The sequence below is a fragment of the Heteronotia binoei genome, chromosome 1, assembly GCF_032191835.1.
Source record: "Heteronotia binoei isolate CCM8104 ecotype False Entrance Well chromosome 1, APGP_CSIRO_Hbin_v1, whole genome shotgun sequence".
Lineage (NCBI taxonomy): Eukaryota > Metazoa > Chordata > Lepidosauria > Squamata > Gekkonidae > Heteronotia > Heteronotia binoei.
Window position 1 is genome coordinate 141,260,049 of NC_083223.1, and position 21,863 is coordinate 141,281,911.

Below are 21,863 nucleotides of genomic sequence, written 5' to 3' on the forward strand. Positions count from 1 at the left end.
GAAGATAACTGCTTCCAGGGTCAGATCTTCATTTCCAAAACAGAAAAAAGACCAATGGAAAGAGCAGGGGTGGCCATTAAGGAAGGCTGGCCTACAACCCATTTTCAGAGGCTTTGCAACAGATTTTTGGGCCCTACCCCACAGGCTGGAAAACACTGGTGTGGATGACATACTTATGCATATATGCACTTTGTAACATCTGTTTATATGTGTCTGGCAGAGAGGGCTCTGGACAACCTAGTCTGGGGAATGAAAGGTGTGGTGCAGTGTTCCCTCTAATCTGAGTTAGAGTGAGCTAGATCACAGTTTTTTAGCCTCCGGCCCCAGAGCAAACTAATTTATGCAGCAACTTATAACTTTAATGCCAGTAGCTCACAAGGTAGAATTTTTGCTCACAAGACTCCACAGCTTAGAGGGAGTATTGGTGTGGTAGAGGACCATCATTAGGAGGGAAAGGGCTTGCTTTGTTACATGAATACATACAACAGATATTGGGATACATAACAAAATTCAGCCAGCTTGGAACAAGATTTTTGAACATACAGGTGTGTCAAACTCATTTGCTATGAGGGCCAGATCTGACATAAATGAGACCTTGTTGGGCTGGGCCATGTTGGGTTGGGTTGGGCCAGGCCATGTCAGGCTGAGCCATGTGTGTACCTATTTAATATTAGGTAGCAGAGATATACATTTTATAAAGAACACAGACAAACACAAAGATATATTTTAAAAAATGCTTAAAACATTAGCACTCATTGGTCTTAAAGATGCTTTCTTTGTATTTCTCCCACAGGATCCAGGGAACCTGGCAAAGGAAGCTCTGACTCTTTCCTTCCTTCCCCAGGGGACTACAGGGTGGGGGAGCCTCAGCTAATAGAAGAAAGAGAGGCTTGGCTCAGTAGCTCTGCTGTGCAATTGAGAGAGCCTGGCAAAGCAAGATATTCTTCCTCCCTTCCTCCCCGGGAAGCCTCAGCCAATGGAGAAAACAGGTTTTGCTCTGTAGCTCCTGTGCAATTGAGCAAGCCTTGCAAAGCAAGCTGTTATGCAGAAGGAAGCAAGAGAGAGGGAGAAGGAAGCAGATGACAGCCAGATGCTTGGGGCCCTGATAGGAGCCTTCTGGGGGCGTGATTACAATATTCTAGCATGGGGTGGCGGTGAAGTTTTGGAAGGGATAATTAGTAGATAATAAGTACAAGTAGTGCTGTTCTTAATGATACAATTGAATGTTCTTGCCCCTCCTTTAATCCCTTGTGACTTTTTCCTTTTTTTGACATCAGTTATTAGAAGTATCAGAAGCAGTAATGTTGACAAACTGACAGGTGCTTTTCACAACATAGCAGTGGTTCTATCCTCTTGTCACTGTACTTTGCACATGTGTGCAAATCACTGCTGGATGCTGCCCAACACATGTAACAAAGTTATTAATATAAAAAAAAGATACAATTGAATTAAAACCGAAAGGATGTTCCATTGTTGAAGTGAATCGATGAAAAAGGAAATTCCAAAGCTGTTCAACAGATGGAAACATTGAACATGAGAAATATGAATCAAGATCGAAATTGAAAAGTGAGAAATGGAATGTTTAAACACTGCAGTCCAGGAAGCTAGTGAACTAACATGGACATTTTTAGACAGAAAATTACAAAGTGTTCTGCTCTGGAAATGACAAACACAGAATAAACAGTGTTGCTCTAATAATAAGGCATGATACAGCACAAGCAATCAGGGGCTATAATGCAAAGTCTGACTGAATAATATTGATCAGACTTCATGGAAAGCCTATCAGTATAGCCCTCATTAAAGTTTACCCCAGGTATAGATGCTGAAGCGGAAGAAATTGAAAGCTTTTATGCAAGTGTCCAGGAAGAAATTGATCTAAGCAAGGTGCTGTTAATCCTAGGTGACTGGAACTCAAAAGTGACAAAGTAGTATCAAATACTGTCAGAAAACCTGGGTTTGGAGCATGAAATGAAGCAAAAGAGCAACTCAGAAAACTTGTGAATACAAGTTTCAGGCAACTGAGCAGATGACTGTATATGTGGACATCATTGGATAGCATTATGGAAATCAAGTAGATTAAATAGGTGGAAGCAGAAGATGGAGAAGTTATATTATCTCTATTGAAATGAGACCCACAGCTGATTGTGGTACAGACCATGAATTATTAATATCAAAAAACAGACTAAAGCTTAAGAAAACACCAAAACACAAATAGTGTCAAAATACAATCTAAAGAACATTCCTGAAGAGTTTAAAGACCATGTAAAGAACATATTTGCATTACTAAGTTCATGTTAATGTGAACTGGAAGAATCATGGGTTGAAATCAGATATATTATCAAGGAAGAATGCACAAAGACTATCCCTGTAGCCAAAAGAAGTGAAAAGCCAAGATGGATGACTGATGAAGCTTCTAAAATTTGCTAAAGATGGGGCGGGGGGAGGGGAATAAAAGATGAAAGGTGACAGAAATAGAATCAGAAGTTTAAATGTAATATTCCAGTGACTGGCACAGAGAACTATTATAAAGAACAGTCCATGGCAGGGGAGTCAAATGGTCAGCTCATGGGCCAGAACTGGCCTGCCCAGCGCTTTAATCAGACCCACTGCTCTTTTCTTCCCCCTCCTCCCCACCCTTTAAAGCTCTGAGGCTGCCAAATTTTCCAGCTCCTTCTGCCTTGTCGTTGCTGGCTACAGCAGGAAATTCTTCTTGGCTTGCAAAGCTGCAAAAAAAGAAAAAAAGAAAAGGATTTTCCATTAAGGTCTCTGCACCCAGATAGATCTGACTGTTGTTACCCACTCAGAGCCCAATTTGGAAAGGGCAGGCTATAAAATGAAATAAATGAATAAATAGAGACCGTAATGGAAAATCCATTCCATATTTTCCTTGCAACTTTATCTGAGCTGCAATGTGTTTCAATGGAGTGGAGCTCAGTTTCACTTTCCAGTGTTTCTATGCCCAGCTGAAGTGGTTGTTTCCTTGAGTTGTCTCCTTGCAAATAAAGGGTTGAAGCTTTGAGCCAGCTTGTCTCTGCTGAATGGACCTGAGAACTGGTGCCTAGTGAGTACTCTGACCTGGGAACTCACAGACAAAGGGTATATTATACTGGAAAGCTATTGCCAATCTGAGTAGGAGGGGAGAAGCTTGCAATACCCAGGCTTTTCATGTTTTCCTAGGCTCAGAGAATTTTATATTTTTCATTTCTGCTGTGATCCTTGTGCTATTTCTTGATGTTTTATTTTTTAAAATTGCATTGCCAAATACCACTATTCCCTCACCTTTCCATTTTCAAGATAATATTGCAAGAGTTTTAAGCATGTTTTTATTTTAAGTAAAATAATAATATTTTTAATTGTGTTTCTCTGTATCTTTTATAAAGTTTATATCTCTGCTACCTGGCATTACATTTTATGATATGCATGGCCTGGCCCCACAAAGTCCCATTTATGTCAGATCAGCCCTCATAACAAATTCAACACCCCTGGTCTAAAGAAATAGAAAATAACAATAAAAAAGCAAGAACAAGAGATCTGTTCCACAAGAACCAAAAAACCAACCAAAAATTTAAAGGACAGTAACTCATGCTGAAAGAGCAACATAGAAATACATTAACTGAACAGGACAAAATAAAAGATGGAAACAATACATTGAAGAACTATACAGAGGAGTTGAAAGGATGACAGATTCCTTCCAAGAAGAGTCTTTTTTTTAAAAAAACCCTGCAGTTTTAGAAAGTAAAGTGAAAGCTGCAATGAGCTCAGTTGGGAGAAACAAATCACTGGGAGTAGATGGGCATCAACAGAATTATTTCAAGCCGCAGAAACAGAATTCATCAAAATCTTTAACATTAATATGGCATCAAATATGGAAAACAAAGCAATGGCCCATAGACTGGAAACACTCAGTCTACATTCCAATTCTGAAAAAAGGAGACTTCAAAGACTGCAGCAACTATTGGACAATTGCATTAATTTCTCATGTGAAGAAAATGATGTTGAAAATCTTACAAAAATGACTTTTATTCTATACAGAACAAGAAATGCCAGATGTTCAAGCTGGGTTCAGAAAAGGAAGAGGAACTAAAGATCATATTGCCAATTTACCTTGGTTATGGAGCATACAAGAGAATTTCAGAAGAAAATAAACTGTGTTTCATAGATTACAGCTAAATTTGTGGATCATGAAAAACCATGGCTGCTTTAAAAGAAATGGGTGTGCCACAACATCAAAAGGGAGACTCAGACCAAGAAATCAGAAGGAGATTGAGACTGTGAAAGAGAGCTAGGGATGGCCCTAGATTGTCTGGCATCCTAGGCAAGGCTAACTTCTGGTGCACCCCCCTTGCACTGATAACATCCCTGAGTGACATGGTAGCACCCAATTCATTACCCCCGGAAGGCCAGCACCCGAGGCAATCGCTTAGTTTGCCTAGTGGCAGGATCGGCCCTGAAGGCAGCCATAAGGTAGCAAGAAAAGATCCTTATATGTAAGGATGTGTCACTGGCAACCAGGATCAAGATGCCATAATGTTCCCCTTTACGTTGTATGGGTGTGAAAGTTGGACAATGAAGAAAGCTGACAGAAAGAAAGTTGGTTCATTTGAAATGTGTTAGTTTTGCAGATATTATTATAGACCACAAAAAAACCAAATAAACTGGTTCTAGATCAAATCAGGCCTTAACTCTCCTTAGAAGCTAAAATGACCAAACTGAAGCTATTGTTATGAAAAGACAAGAGTCACTGGAAAAGAGAATAAAGCTAGGGAAAGTTGAAGGCAGCAGGAAAAGAGGAAGATCCAATATGAGATGGATTGACTCCTCCTAGAAGCCTTCTAGCCTCCCTACTGCTCCCAATAGCTTTGAAGCAGTCAAATAATAATAACAATAATAAGTAGTCAAAATATCAAATAATGGTATTTGACTGCCATTAGCTGCCACCATAGGGTGACAAGGTTGCCCACCAAATTGGGCAACCTCCCACTCTCAAGCTCAGTCTTCCACTACTGTTCAATAGGGCATCAAGGGAAAACTTGGGGGGGGGGAGACAGAATGGTGTCCTTTGATGCCATGACATCACACTGGATGCAAAACAAGAAGACAAGTCACCACATTGTGGGACACTCTAAAATGCCTCTGAAATAGGGTTGCCAAGTCCAATTCAAGAAATATCTGGGGACCTTGGAGGTGAAGCCAGAAGACTTTGGGGTGGAACCAGGAGTAAGGCTGCAACAAGCATAATTAAGCTCCAAAGGGAGTTCTTGCCATCACGTTTAAAGGGACTGCACACTTTTAAATGCCTTCCCTCCATTTGAAATAATGAAGGATAGAGGCACCTTCTTTTGGGGCTTAAATTTGGACCCCCTGGTCCAATCATTTTGAAACTGGGAGGGTATTTTGGGAAGAGGTACCGAATGCTTTGCTGCAAATTTGGTGCCTTTACCACAAAACACACACACACACCCCCGAGCCCCAGATACCCACATATTGATTCTCCATAATACCCTATGGGAATTGGTCTCCATAGGGAATAATGGAGTGCCCAGCAGACGTTTCCCCACCCCCTGCTTTCTGATGACCCTAAAGTGGGGGGCCCCCTCCAAACTGGGGGATCTCCTGGCCCCACCTGGGGATTGGAAAACCCTACTCTGAAATTCTATGGATTTTACAACAGAGTTTCAGGAAAACTCAAAAGTACCATGAAATGTGGCTGTGATTCTGGGAGATGTCCAGGCCTCACCTGGAAAATTGTCACCATAGCATTAACTGAGATACAGAGTATTTGGCTCAGGACAGCAGTAATATGCAGTGGATTACTTCTTTCACTTATCAAAGTCCCTTTTGTCAGTGAATTCTACACACCAGTCTGTCCCCCTTTGCACTGTGACAACATAATATCCACAGAAGAATGATCTTGTTCTGTGCTGAAGCTTCATGTCCTGCCACCCGATTAATTCCAGAAAGGAATATTTTCATCATATTTTAATTGTTTTGAATTCCCATTTGAGATCTTTATGATCTGTGTGAATCTGTATGGTTCCAATGAACCATTTATGTTAAATTCCTCCTTTTAACTTCTCCAACCTTGCTTTACCTCAAGACTTTGTTTCTTCTCCTTCCACCTTCTGCTGGTTGCTAACAGCTGAAGATCTAACTGCCCTCTTCAGCTAGGTATATAGCCAGGGAGAGACATGGTGCAGAGATCTAAGATGGGGGTGGGGCATGGAATTACAGGATGTTAAGGGATAATAGGACCCCTGTAATTTGAACACAGGAACATGTATGTCTACCCAACCATAGTTTTACACTGTTTTTAGTGGAAGAAAAGATACAGCTGGTAACAGAAAAAGAATATGCAGTCATACCAACACAAACTGAGATACAAAAGGACAATTGTGAATCTGGCTATCAGGCAACTGAAACGTCTCCATATCCCTCATTATCCATGTTATTCTTGGTTATCAGTTTGGTATTCAGAGTCATTTTTGTTTTTCTTCAAAACTGCAATATTATCCATACAGTATGGAGAATCTTTCCGGAGGGATGGAGGAGCTGTCTTTTGAGGAAATTGCACCAACATTGCAGCCAAACTGCTGATACCTGTCCTTTAAATAACCCTCAAGTTTCAAGTGAATTAAACTAGGAGGTCCAATTCTAAGGCCTCTGAACAAGGCACTCCCAGACCCAGCCATCCTCTGTTATTTTTTTTTGGGGGGGTGGGGGGGTGGGAAGGAAGTTCATGCTTTTAACACAGCAAAGAATAACAAGCAGAGCAACCCCTGGCCTCTCAAATTAGACAGAACCAGCAAGCCCAAGTAACCAATGCAAAAACAGGGAATCCCAGCAGAACCGTGAGACAATGTGGCAAGCCTAACACAATAGATGTAAAACCTAAAAATCCCAGCCAATGTCAAACCAGGAATCATTCAAGCCAAATTGGAAAGGAATGCTATTGCAAGCCTGACCAATTTAAAAACCAGTTAATCTGAGCCAATGCATAACCCAAGAATTGAAGGCAATGTTGAACCTAATAATCCACAGCAAACTACAAACACACTATCTCGCAGAAAGCATACAATGTGACAAAACCAACAAAACCAATTTCAAAGGACAAAATCAAAGCCAAGCCAATATGGCAAGCCAGTATCAAGCACTGGGAAGACACAGAAACAAAAAATAAAAATAAAATCCTGGGAAGTTTAAAATGCTGGGTCCCCAAATTCCCAGTTACTGACAAATATTTCCAGGAAATTTTGGGGACCCAATTTCCCACATCCTGAAAAATTCCAGATACCAACCAGAGACTCAAATATATCTAGAAAAATCTTTTTTTGAATATATATTTGGACCCGATATATCTGAATGCACACACCTAACTAGTTGTATGTGGAAACAAGAATGTAAACTGTGTGTGCGAAGGAAAAATATGAGATATATGAAGTTTACTTTGTGCCAGAGGACAGAGAGTAAGATATGTGACTGAGGTATGTGTGCATAAATGGAAAATATATAATGAGGAAAATACTACAAAAGAGGGAGGGGAAATCATCTATAATTTTGTACCAGCTCCATCTGACATCATTAATTACCAGCATAAATATCTGTCATATCTGAAAATTTATAGTCAGAAATCCTACTTTTTACTTGCCTGACTTCAAAGAGTGGAAAATTGCACAGACAGAATGGTTAAATGGCAAAAAAGGAAATGGACAGAGAGGCTATTCTTCTTCATTGTATGGGTCTACTTTTTACTTCTGCTTGGAAGGCCTACATGCTTTGTTCACATGTATTCTATAAGAACACACATAGAGAACAAGAAATAAAGGATGAACATATGAAAAGAAAGGAGAACAGATATAGATAGACCGAAAAAGGAAAGGGCGGGAGAAAGCTGTATTTCCCAGAAGAAAATTAAATGACATAATAATTGAAGGAATCCATCTAGTAACTACTACTTACCAGTCTGCAACCAGCATTGTGTTCCTTTAGGCAAACCCAGTTACGAAGGAAATGATCCCCTTTAAGTTCTAGAACCATAAGATGGAAAAAAATCCAACTGCCATGGGAAAGAATTTCTTCTGCACTCCTGCTTTATCTGCCTTTATTTTCACCACTGATCACTGCAATATATTCTGTTATCAGTAGTTGGCAGAGTGTATTTGGCTGCCAAACAAACATATCTAAACCATCTAAGCATATAAGGAAATGGAATCACATATTTTCCCAAATCCAACCCAAGACCACATCTGGTCAGATTTTTATATTTTGTTTCTGGCTGTGCCAGAATGTTTTTGGAACTCTCTTGGGAAAGGCTGTAAACATTATATGTATGAAAATAACAACATATGTATTTTGGCACAACAATTACAATACAGAGAGAAGAATAAAATTCCAGCTAAATGAACCAAACTGCATTTTGCCTGCTACTGCATGATTTGCTATAGGCAATCAAGTGTGAGAGGTGGTAAAGTCTGAATCATGTCCCATGATCTGTCATTTGCATCCATCAGCCAGTTCCGTAGGAAGACCTTATTCATCCTGTTTGTTCCTGCAATACCAGCTACTTTTAAAATTTATTTGTCATTTCCAGTCTGCCTTGCTCACTGAGACTCAAGATGGATTACAAGGTATAAATCAATGCAATCAACAGGATGGTACATCCAATCAGCAATGTAATAGGATCAGAACTTAAAGCAAGCAGAAATATGAAACAAAGTGAAATCAAAGCACAAGATGATATGTTAAATGATGCAGAAATTATACATACACCAACAGTACATGCTATATATAATTGTATAGTCTACAGTCCCTTTTCCATTTATTAAAGTATCTTTCTGAACCACTCTATATAGCATAGCCCTATTACTTGTGTAAAATTGCCCTCCTGCATACTTTAAGGAATGCTAGGAGGGTGGGGGCCTTCCTGACCTCATCAGGCAGGCCATTCCATGTGATGGGGCCACAACAGAGAATCCAAGTGTTTGTGCAATTGTTGATTTTGCTCATTGATCAAAAGTTGTTAATTTTGCTATTTGCAGGATACCACCTGAAGCAGTCCCTGCTCAGTTGAGTAAAGCTGTCATGGTGGATTATAGGGAGAGGGGTGGTCCTGCAGATATGAGAGCCAGTATAAGCCCCTAGTTTCCCAATTGAGCCAGAAAGGATCAACTGCAGCCCACTGAAGGTGGGAAGCACAATGTCTTTCAAGATCTCTGCTTTGCCAGCCAGCATTACTTCTTTCTCATCAGGATTTAGTTTCAATTTGTAAAATCTTAGCCATTATTATCTAAATGCTTGGATTTTCCTCCTTTGGCCATTCTTCCTTCAAGTCTGCCTCCCAGCCTTGGTTGGACTGAGGTTGGGACCCTTGGCCTTAAGATCTTGTAAATGAATTCCAGGTCAGTAAATGAAAAAAATATGGTCATTCAGGATTTAATCTTGGATGGGCAGGCTGACCTGGCATGTATGGTGGAGTCCTGGCTGGATGAGGCTGGAGGTGTAAATCCAACCCAGCTCTGTCCTCCAGATTTCTCTATACTGGCATTTCCCATTTGCAGGGTTGCGACCCGGTACCAGGCCCCAGAAGCCTCAATACCGGGTCCCAAGAAAAGCCAAAGAAAGCCCCACCCCCAGCAAAGCATGAGGTTTGCTCTGCTTCCTTTCATCCCCAGTCTCTGTGTTGTGCAGGTAAAAGCTAAGCTTGAAGACTGACACAGGCTGCAAAGCCTGAGCTCTGTTTTCCTTCCTTCCCCAGTCTCTGTGTTATGCAGATAAAAGCTAGGCTTGAAGACTGACACAGGCTGCAAAGTCTGAGCTCCGTTTTCCTTCCTTCCATCCTCCAATATCTCTGTGTTGTGCAGAAAGGAGCTGAGCTGCCTCTCTTTCCTTCCCCCCTCCCTGTCATGGGTGCTGGGGACCCTGCAGAGGAAGTGGAGCCTGCAGAAGAAACTGTGCCCCTGCCACCTGCACCAGTGCCCCTGCCTCCTGCTGGAGAAGATCCCAGCCCTCCTGCCTCGCCCTCTCGGGTGGCACGTGTGCGTGACCGCCTCCGTCAGGACCTCAGGGATCGGAGGAGGGCGGCACGCTCACAAGCAAGACGCTCCCTGAGCCCTGAGTTTTGAGAGGATTCTGGCCCTTCTAGGAGCAAGGATGCTTGAGTTGTAACAGGATCCTGGCTGCCTCTCTGAGCCAGCAATTAGCCCAAATGGGCAACAGCCAGCAGAGGGCTATATAGCTGTAGGCTTTGGGAGGAGGCTTTGTGGAAGCAGCTAGTCATCTCCCTGACGTTCTGGCATCCACTCTGGCTTGACTTTGGTTTCTGGACTCCCTGACTTTGGCTTGTGACTTCTGGACTCCCTGACCTCGGCTTCTGGACCTCAGACCTGCGATACTTGTACAGTGATTCGGATTTGGCGCCTCGGACCGCCCCTGGACTTTGCCTGACCTGGCCCCAGCCGTGACACTCCCAGTGTTTGAGAGAAAAGCTGGAGTCCACACTTTAGACCCATGACCCAAGGTATGAGCTTCCATGCTCACTGAAGGCAATGTTCCTTTGGGGAGATTTCCCCAGGAGGCCTCGGTGACAAAGGGAGGGATTTTTTTTTCAGCTGGGAGGGGTATGGAGTGGACTTTCCAGTAGCTATTTTTTTTTTACCAAAAGACCCCTGGGCAGAATTGCTGCTGGCTGGGGTCATCTGATGGTGAGTAAGGTTTCTCTCTTTCTCTCTCTCTTTCTCTCTCTCTTTCTCTCTCTCTCTTTCTCTCTCTCTCTTTCTCTCTCTCTCTTTCTCTCTCTCTCTTTCTCTCTCTCTCTTTCTCTCTCTCTCTTTCTCTCTCTCTCTTCTTTCTCTCTCTCTCTCTTTCTCTCTCTCTCTCTCTTTCTCTCTCTCTCTCTCTTTCTCTTTCTCTCTCTCTTTTTTCTCTCTCTCTTTTTTCTCTCTCTCTCTCTTTCTCTTTCTCTCTCTCTTTTTTCTCTTTCTCTCTCTCTCTCTCTCTCTCGTTCTTGGTGCTGGGCGGGGGGGGGGGGCGGAAGCAACAGTGGGAGGGCTTCTAGTGCCCTGTCCCCACTGGTGGACATTCTGGTGCTTTTGAGGCACTGTGTGAGAGAATTTTGGACTGGATGGTCCACTGGCCTGATCCAACATGGCTTCTCTTATAATGTTCTTTCTTTCCATGTTTTTCTTTTCTTTTCTTTTCCTTTCCTTCCATTTCATTCTTTCCCTTCTCTTTCTTTCCTTCCATTTTTACTGGATGAAACTTTTCTGTTCATCATACTGTTGTTGCAGACATAGAAGCTCTGCCAATGAAAAGTTGGCATGCCCAGTTGTAGCCAGCTGGCCTTTTTATGAGATTTCTGTATGAGTGAGTGAGAGTGAGAGGTGTGGGGCAGAAAGAGATTATTGGAGATTACTGTGATGTATCTCAACAGCACTGGAAGTGATAGTACTATGAACTTGGCACCATTTTACTGGTCCTGCTTTTAACAGTTGTCTGACACCAAAATCAAACTCCTCCTGTAGACATTAAAAAGTTCACTGGCTAAATGTCTGCACAACAGGTTGCCTTTAAAGGCATGGGAAACACAACCAGTAAAAAGCTGCAAGCCCCTCATAAATATTCTTTTTGGGATAGCTGCAGAAAAGCTTGCATGAACATCATATAAATTAAGTCATTAACTGCAGTATAATTCTCTGCTACCTTTCACAGCAATTGCCCAGTGTTTCAGCCAAGGAAAAGTACGGAAAATAGCTGTTAAAAGATTTTCTTGAAACCAAGCAAGCTTGGTTGTAGCTTGAGGCAGGGTTCCAGTAGTAGCAGCTGAAGAAAGGGCCTACTAAATGTGTCAGCATATTTTGAGGTAGAGCAGCTGCCAGGGCCCAGTGTGGGTGGTACACAGCACTGGCATTCCTGATGGCAATGGCAACAACACTCCCAACTGCATCCACTGGCCAGTGCTGATGAGGAAGGGGTGTGTAGGTGGTGCAGTCAATTGAACATGGGCATTAGGAGTGCTTGCAAGCTGGAAAAGAACACACAGATAGGTGCGTGTGGGGGTGGAAAGAGAGGACCCTGGAAATGTATGAAAAAGTTGCAGACTGCCCACTTTCCACCCCCATTTTGGCTCAGCATGAGTTTCAGAGAGGTTTTTCTGGAAACGAAGTTAATTCAGAAGAGGCAGGTTTGAGGGAGTGCCCTGGAAGTGACATCACAGGAAGAGGTGGAGTTTTGGTTCAGTGTGCCCCAGAAGTGACATCACTTGGCCCTTGACCTGGAAATGACACCACAGGAAATGACATAATTCCTGTCTCCCAGCTCCACCCCCAAAGTCTCCTGGCTCCACCCCTGAATTTTAGTGGGCCACGAAGTAGTAGTGTAAAAATAACTGGGCCGCGAGGAAAAAAAGTTTGGGAAACCCTGCTCTATACAGCAGCAGGCTAGATTAGGGATGGGGGATATGGTAGTCTATCATGATTTCATCTACCTATTAAGCTGCCTCATCCAGCAGTCTGCCAGTTTTGTATATATGTTCCTGGAGGTGGGTAACAGGGACAGGATAGGGATTCTGTGGACTTTAAAAAGCACAGTAGGCAGAACTGAAGTCAGCAGTACTCCATAACCTAAAGTCCATGGGCAGAACAGTGATCTCTTAGAATCACTCTCTGAGAATTACCCACTAGGAACTGTCAGAGCTCCTGTAAAATTGTGTATCTTTTCCAATTTTAGTTACATAGTCCCCCCCCCCCCCCCAAAAAAAAAAGCATTTTGGTTGATGGCATGAAAAGCCAGTGGGAAGCAGGCCTGTAGGCAGAAAATTTCAAATAGGGGGCCCCACGAAATAAATTTTTGGATGGAGGGGCCCCCACTCTGGTGGCCCCCACTCTCTCTGCCACCGTTGCTCTGGTGTCCCTTGATCTCCCAGCAGCTCTGGCAGCCCCTCCCCGCTCTGTGGCACCTCCCTCCCTCCAACCCACTTGGTGAAGGCCCACCCCTCCTCTTCCCTTTGCATCCCCCCCACCGTGCTGCCCACTCACCAGCTGTGCCTCCTTTGTCAGCTCACCGCTACCACCACCTGCCCCTCCTTTCCTTTCCCTTCTCTTCCTGTCACCTCCCTCCCCCACATACAACCACAGTGCACCTTGCCTGGGCCCTGCTGTGATTGTGCGTGGGGGAGAGGTGACGGGAAGGGAAAGGAGGGGTGAGCAGTGGCAGTAGCGGTGGGTGGTGGCGGGCAGGCAGAGGAGGTACGGGCGGTATGCGGGGCAGCATGGTGGGAGGCGCAAGCCAGGGCTCTACAGGGAAAAGGGGGGTTTAATAAAGGGGATGTGCCCCCTGGGCCACCATGGCTACAGGCCTGGTGGGAAGTGCAAAAGAACAAATGGGGCATTCTGCCCTTCTCCAGTTGCCCTCCCCCGAGAATCCTTCCCCTGAGCTCCTCAGTCTGAAGAGGGTGTGCAGTTCTGAGAAAGCCAAATGCCCAGGCAGAAGGATAGTGTGATGGACAGCAGGCATATGCATGCTGAGAAGCAGTGCAAGTGAGTGACAACTAATGGAACTGCCAGTGAGTGACAGCTAATGGAACTCACTCTGATTGGGGAACTGCTCCTAACTGTCAAAAGAGGATGACAGGCAATTGGAGAAAGCAGTTACTGACTTGGAGCAGTTGGAGAGTGACTGGAAAAAAGAGTGGCAGTCTTTGTGATGCTCTCTATTGTGTGACAAAAGACACAAAGCTGAGTCAGATTCAGAGCCTGTGCAGGGTGGCTTTTGAATAGTGGAAACTCTGGTGGGAGGCTGTTCCCAGATGTTACAAACAGTCTCTGTATATGTAACATACAGAATCACATCTTGAGAAGGAAAACAGTTTCCTGTATTAAGCTTAGTGTCCAAGGAGAAAAGACAGTCTGGTAGATCAGGCTTTAGAAAAAGGTTTTGAAGTGGCAGTGAAAGGTGCCAAAAGCACAGGTTATTTACCTTAAAGGGAAGATAATAACAATCTCTCCAGAGAAAGAGGTCTAGTGGAAAGAACTTAGTCTTATAACCAAGGGACAAAGCAGGGTACACTCAAGATTGTATGATTATAAAGTGAGAAAGTTAACTGGAAATGTAGAACAGTTATAAAAAGATAAATCTTTAACTTTGAGGATAGCTTTAGTGAAAGTTAAACCAACTGAAGGGTAGCACTATATCTTGTGAAGTCAGTAACCTCAGAAATAGTTTTGTGTTCAGTTTCAACTGTCTGCTTACATCCAGGCCCGGCACATGGGAGTCGGCAAACTAGGCAATTGCCTAGGGCAACAGCTCCCAGCAGAGTTGGGGAGTGGGTGCCTCTTCCTCCCTCAGAGCCGAAAGTGGTGTTTCCCTGCCCCTGCATCCTCCGAAGGCTCCGGGGAAGGGAAGGGCCAACTATCCTTTTGGCTCTGAGGAATTGCTTCCCTTGATCACTCAGAACTGAAAGTGGCATTTCCCTTCCCTCGCGTCCTCTGAAGGTGCCAGGGAACGGAAAGGCTGACTGTCCTTTCAGCTCTGAGGGATCAAAGGAGCTTTCCCCATCCCTCAGAGCCAAAAATGGCATTTCCCTTCCCCTACCGGGGAAGGGAAGGGCCGACTGTCCTTTTGGCTCTGAGGGATCAGAGGAGCTTCCCCCGATTCCTCAGAGCTGAAAGTGATGTTTCCTTTCCCCCATGTTCTCCAGGGGCGCTGGGGAAAAGAAGCACTGGGTGCCCATAATGATGATGTCACTGTGACATCATCACACTGCATGCACACTTTGCGTATTTGTGAAACCTTTTATGGAGGGGTGCATTGGGGTTCTGCCTTAGGCGCCAGAACCCCACGCTTGCTTGCATCTTCTAAAAACCAAAAACCAATGTAAATATACCAACCCTTCCCTGCCAGTCTGTTTAAATAAACCAAAACTTGTTTTAAATCGCCACCTGTGCCTACTGTGCCATTTTCTGAAAGGTAAATGTTGGCACCTGAAGCAATGACAAGGTGATCATTCCATGGGGGTGCTTAGTAGAATGGTTGCCCCATCACAGATGGTAACCCAAGTGGTCTGTCTCCTGAAATGTGGAAACCATGTGCCTGTCATTGGCACTGGTCTCTTTCAGTGGGCATGCCACAAGAGGAGAATGGGGATCTCCCATCCTGCCTTTCTCTGTCCCCAAGCTGTGATGTGCACCAGCATCTGGACCTTGAATGGCCACTCCCATTAACTGGCAGTGCCCCACCCCTCATGCCACCCTGCCTCCAAACTATGGTGCAAGGCCATGCTGAGGTGGAATTACCATGGGTGTGGCAGAGCAAGCCACCAGCTACACTGTTAGAAAACTTTTTTCCCTGCTTGACTGTTGTGTAAATTGTCCCACAGGGAGCCAACTAGTGCCGCTGCCCCTGTGCCATAGCTGGCCACTACAGCGCAGTTCAGGTTTGCTCTATTAATCCATTACTGCTCATCAAGAGTGTAACATTATTATCAAATATTTCCCAAGCCAGAAGGAAAGAATAATGACATAAAAATAGAAAAAAACCTTTGTTTATATAGATACATTTATGATACAAAATGCAGATGTGTGGCAAGCAGTGTTTTGTATGAGAGTGAGAAGGAAACAGCTGAATTTGTTTGAATGTCACCTGAGGGAATGCTAGGCCTGCATGAACAGTTCAAAAGCAGACCAGCACAATTCTGGCCTAGATGGACAAGGAAAAGTAAAGCTTTTATTTTTTATATTTCCTTCCAAGCCAATTTGTTTGGCAGGAACTTTTCAGAGTTAGTAAAAATAAACCATTAAAGGAATCTGGGGCTTTGCTACTATATTTGGGGAAAAGGATGGGATCCACTCAAGCTTGCTATTCCCATGCATTGGGGAGGGATGGTGGCTCAGTGGTAGAGCATCTGCTTGGTAAGCAGAAGGTCCCAGGTTCAATCCCTGGCATCTCCAACTAAAAGGGTCCAGGCAAATAGGTGTGAAAAACCTCAGCTTGAGATCCTGGAGAGCCGCTGCCAGTCTGAGTAGACAATACTGACTTTGATGGACCGAGGGTCTGATTCAGTATAAGGCAGCTTCATATGTTCATGTTCATGCTGGGTAAGCAAACAAAGTGAAACACAGATAAGGGTGGCAGAGATACAAAGCAACGCTTCCATGTATAAATTAGTCTCAATTGTGCTTCTGAAAGCTAACACAAATAAAGTTACTCTAATACAAAAATATAACTAGCCTTATCAAAATATATTTATAGCAAAACAAACATCAGCAGGAGAACAGCCAAACACCTAATGAGGTGTGTGTGTGTGTGTGTGTGTGTGTGTGTGTGTGTATATATATATATATATATATATATATATATATATATATATATATATATATATATATATATATATCTCCACAGAGGCAATTTCCTTTTTCTTGATTTCATTGAAAGTGCAGGTTCAGTCTCCTGTGAAGCAAATAGAATGAAGGACCACCTTAAGAATGCCAAAGGGAAGGGCAAATGTCAGCTGGTCAATGTAGATTCTTAGACATGCAGAAAATTTCTATTTTTACTGCATAAGAGCTAAACAAGGTATCCGGAAATTCAGAACCCGTTTTTGCCTTCCAGGTTCCAATCATGACAAGGCACTTCTCACTAAAATCCATAGCTTCAGTTTTTTACAGTTCCAGATAGGTTACTAACTTAAGCTAGTACTCTGGGACATTACACTGGTGCCCCGGTGTCCTTACAGCTTAATCTTGCCATGCAGCCCATAAGGCTGAAGGCCTGCTGGGTTCCGTTTCCACTGAAGCCTAAAACTGAGGCAGAGCTTGACCGCCTAGTAGCGCAAGGGGTCTTGGAACTGATATCCAACGCACGGTGGGAGACCTGTATTGTAACCCCAGTGAAGCAGGATGGAAGCGTCCACATCTGCACAGATTACAAATGCACGATTAACAAGGCTTTGCAGGACCATTCTTATCTGGTCTCAGACTTATTTCACTTCACTGGCAGGGGCAAAAGTTTTTGGGAAACTTGACCTGACCCAAGCCTACCAACAGCTTCCTGTGGACAAATCCACAGCAGCTCAGGCGATTGTTACGCACAGGGGGGCATTTTGAATGAAGTGCCTACATTTTGGGACCAGTGTGGCACTAGGGATCTTTCAAAACCTAATGGACTCTTTACTCAAAGGGACCCCTGGGATGTAGCCCTTCTTTGACAATGTGCTGATCCCCACCCACAATGAGATGGAATTTGCCTCCTGCCTCCACACCATGCTGCAGCGGTTTCAGTTGGCTGATCTCAAGGTAAAGCAGGAGAAATGTCTTCTAGGAGTCCCACGCTTCAATTTCCTAGGATACACTGTAGACTCAGAGGGAATCCACCCGGCACAGGATACTGTAGACTCGGAGGGAATCCACCTGGCACTGTGACACCCCAGAGCCCACTTCAAAGTCAGAACTTCAGGCCTTTTTGGGACTCCTCAATTTCTACCACTTTTTCTTTCCTCACAAGGTGGCGATAGCCAAGCCGCTGCACATGCTTCTGGACAAAAAAGTGCCCTGGGCCTAAGGATCTGAGGGCACAAGCAGGCTGCCTCGTATCCAACAGCCTGCTGTCCCACTTTGATGAGTGGTTGCTAGTCATCCTGGCTTGGCCTCCCCCTACTGGGTCAACGCGGTTCTCGGCCACATGCTTCCAGATGGCTGTGAAATTCCGGTTGCCTATTACTCTCGGACCCTGCAACCTGCTGAGCGCAACTATGCACACATTGACAAAGAAAGGCTTGCCATCATGGCAGGTGTGAAGAAGTTTTACGATTACCTATATGGGTGGCCCTTCACCATCCTGATGGACCACAAGCCGCTGCTGGGTCTTTTCACACCAGATCGCCAAACCCCACAGATGCTGTCACCCAGAGTCCTTCACTGGTCCATATTCTTAGCCGGTTATCAATATGCGCTTCAATACCAGCCTGGAAAAGCAATGGGCCATGCCAAAGCTTTGAGCTGCCTGCCACTTTTGTCCACAGATCAGGACCTAACTGCAGCCCACCAGATCCTCCTAGTTGAAGATCTTCCAGAATGGCCCATCTATGCCCAGGACATAGCCTGCCTGTGCAAAAGACCACATCCTCTCCTGTGTTCTGGACTGAGTGTGGAGGGGATGACCTACCAGCTGGGTGGGCTTAAGTTTTACAGTTTATGCTTCCCACCAGTAGGCCCTCTCGCCCACAAGGAGTGTTTGCTTTGGGAAAGCAGAGTGGTTATGCTGGCACCCCTGTGCCAATGAGTCCTGGCTGCCTTGCACAAGACCCACCTGGGAATCATGCGGATGAAAGCACTGGCCTGCAGTAACATTTGGTGGCCAAGGATTGACAAGGAGATGGAGGCCTTGTCAGGAGACCAGACCAGCATCGGCACCCCCCTCCCCCCATATAGCACTGGGAGTCCACATGCAACCCACGGTCGTGACTTCATTTGGAGTTTGCCAGCCCCTTTCAAGGTCAGCTTTTCTTTATTTTTTTTTATGATGATGGACTCTTACTCTAAATGGATGGAGGTGGCTCCCATGGCATCGACCTCCTCCCAGACAGCCATACGGGTGCTCCACAATGCATGGCCTCATGACAGACAATGGGACTGCGTTCACCTCTGCAGAGTTCCAGGACTTCGTTTCCTGGAACCTGATCAGGCACATCAGGTCAGTGCCCTTTCATCTGGCAACCAATGGCCAGGCAGAGTGGATAGTCAGGACCATGAAAGATTTGCTCCACTGCATTGTCCCTGGGGACTGGAAAGCCCACCCGGTGGAGTTCCTCCTGGCCCAGAGAGCCATTCCTTGCGTATCCACAGGCTGCAGCCCAGTGAAACTCCTGATGGGCCAGTGGTTTTCAACCCTCCTCAACTGGTTTCACCCATGCAGAGCTCTGGACCTCCAGCCTTCCACGGAAGTCCGCTGGGCTCCCAGGGGTTTTGCCCCCGGGGACCCAGTCTATGTGCAGAACTTTGCTGGCAGACCTGCATGGCTCCCAGCCCAGATTACAACAGTGACAGGCCTGGTGTCCTATGAGGCCATGACTGATGGCGGCCTCAGTCTCTGCTGCCACATCAATAAACTGTGGCCTCGCCTGTTCCAGGAGGAATAAATGGCTGGGGACCTACATGCAGCATAGCCCTCACATCCTGCTGACCCAGACTTGATAGAAATGCCGACTCACAGTCCCCCAGACCAATCATCAGCCCCAGAACCTCCAATGATGCCTACAGAGCAGCAACCACCCCTGTTTCCCATTCATCATCCTGGACACCACACAGCTGCTTCTGGAGCCTGTTCCAGCAGTGCCAACCCCCACACCTTGGCGCTTGACATGTGAATGGCGCTGGCCAGCTAATCTACAGGACTATGTATATTAGCATGGACTTAGAGGGGAGGGGTTTGGTGCATACATACACTCTTGTGGAATTTCATTGGAGCCACTGACTGAGCTTGGAGACATGCAATGGGAGCAGGAGACTAGTCCCTGCACTCCCTTGACCAATTGTGGGTCTCCGGCTGGTTCAAACTAGCTTATGGCATGCCAGTGCAGGAAACCCGAGTTGTATATAGTTGGCCCCATTGGCCCAGTAATTCAGTCTTAGTCTTAACCGTTGTCATGCTGTAATCACAATAAAGAGTTTTGATCACGTGACCAAGCTTCTTCATGTCTCGAACCCACTATTTAACACTACCTTACCCTCTTTACAGTTTCAGACCAAAAGATTTCTGTTTACCAAGGCTCAAAACTAAGGAGTTTCATCTTTTTATGATCAGTTCCTGGCCTACAGACTGCTATCAACAACATTTCAGACTGCTTTGCTTTGAGTGCTTTTATCATTGGCTGTTTTCACAGGTACTGTTTTAAATGATATGGGTTTTAGTGATGTTTTTATTTATTCTTATTTGTGCTTTTAGTGTTGTACAGTTTTAACCAATGCCTTGAGCAGGTCTGGAGAGCTAGCACACCATTCTTCTGAACAAAACCTAATTTTCTGAATATCTTTTCCACTTCCCCAGGTGAACATAACTTAAGAGAAGCCACATTGGATCAGGCCAATGGCCCATCCAGTTGCTCATTGTGCCACACAGTGGCCAAAAACCCCCAGGTGCCATCAGGAGGTCCATCAGTGGGGCCAGGACACTGGAAATCCTCACATTGTTGCCCCTCCCAAGCACCAAGAATACAGAGCATCACTTGCCCCAGTCAGAGAATTCCAACAATACACTGTGGCTAACAGCCACTGATGGACCTCTGCTCCATATGTTTATCCAATCCCCACTTCAAGTTGGCTATGCTTGTAGCCACTACCACCTTCTGTGGCAGTGAATTCCACGTGTTAATCACCCTTTGGGTGAAGAAGTATTTCCTTTTATCCGTTCTAACCCTACTGCTCAGCAATTTCATTGAGTGCCCATGAGTTTTTATATTGTGAGAAAGGGAGAAAAGGACTTCTTTCTCTGCCTTCTCTATCCCATGCATAATCTTATAAACCTCTATCATGTCACCCCTGAGTCAACGTTTCTCCAAGCTAATGAGCTCCAAGCATTTTAACCATTCTTCATAGGGAAAGTGTTCCAACCCTTGAATAATTCTAGTTGACCTTTTCTGCACTTTTCCTACTGCGGTGTGGTGACCAGAATTTTACACAGTATTCCAAATGAGGCTGCACCATCAATTTACACAGGGGTATTATGATACTGGCTGATTTGTTTTCAATTCCCTTCCTAATAATTCCCAGCATAGTGTTGGCCTTTTTTATTGCAGTCACACACTGTCTCTCCATTTTCAGTGAGTTATCTACCACAACCGCAAGATCTCTCTCTTGGTCAATCTCCACCAGTTCACAACCCATCAACTTGTATTTATAGTTAGGATTTTTGGCCCTAATGTGCATTACCTTGCATTTGGCCATGTTGAACCTCATTTGCCACATTGATGCCCACTTGCCCAGCCTTGACAGATCCCTTTGAAGTACCTCACAATCCTCTCTGATTCTCACCACCCTGAACAATTTAATGTCATCCACAAACTTACCCACTTCACTGCTTACTCCCAACTCCAAATCATTAATGAACAAGTTAAAAAGCATTGGACTCAGTACTGAACCCTGCGGCACCCCACTGCTTACCACCCTCCACTGAGAAAATTGCCCATTTATACTCACTCTCTGTTGCCTATTAGTTAGCCATTTTTTGATCCACAAGAGGACTTATTTTATTTTTTTATTTATTACTTTAAATTTATATCCCGCCCTCTTCTCAAGCGGTCTTAGGACGACTAACAATCAGTTATATAATACAATTTAAAACCAATAAAATACATTTAAAAACATTTTGTGTTGCTATATAACTTTGATATGGCGGGATCTTTCTTTTTTCTGTTGGTGATCCCATGATATTCATAGCTCCTCAGTGGTGAGAGGTGGTGGTTCTTTCCCAGTTCAGGTTTACCATACCATAGACCTTTATTGGCATTAATACAAGAATACAGTATACTTTAAAACCAACAGTGACACTATAGAATATAATAAAACCTTAAAAAAACAGCAAAAGTTAAATTACATAAAATAGCAGTAGGCTATGCATGAGTAAAAGCCTCTCTGATTTGGATCACAACCTGTAAAAAGCAAGCAACGTGAGTAGTGACAAAGTTGTGTTTCCCGTGGAGTAAAAAATGAACCTTGGCATTGTCAGAAAGGCCTTGATGGTCAGAAAGCAGTGCATCTAGGTATCTTGCACGTGGACTACTATAAAAAGGGCAGTCCAAAAGAACATGAGGGACCGTTTCGATGACTCCTTGACTACAAGGGCATCATCTAAGATTGCAGGGGATTCTGTGGTATCTTCCA

At 44.4% G+C, this 21,863-nt stretch overlaps 1 pseudogene; it reads right to left on the reverse strand.

Annotated features, from left to right (window-relative positions):
* LOC132572601 (proto-oncogene Mas-like) overlaps positions 1–18,392 on the reverse strand; it is a 33,030-nt pseudogene extending 14,638 nt beyond the window's left edge.
* Positions 18,393–21,863: the final 3,471 nt, after the last annotated feature.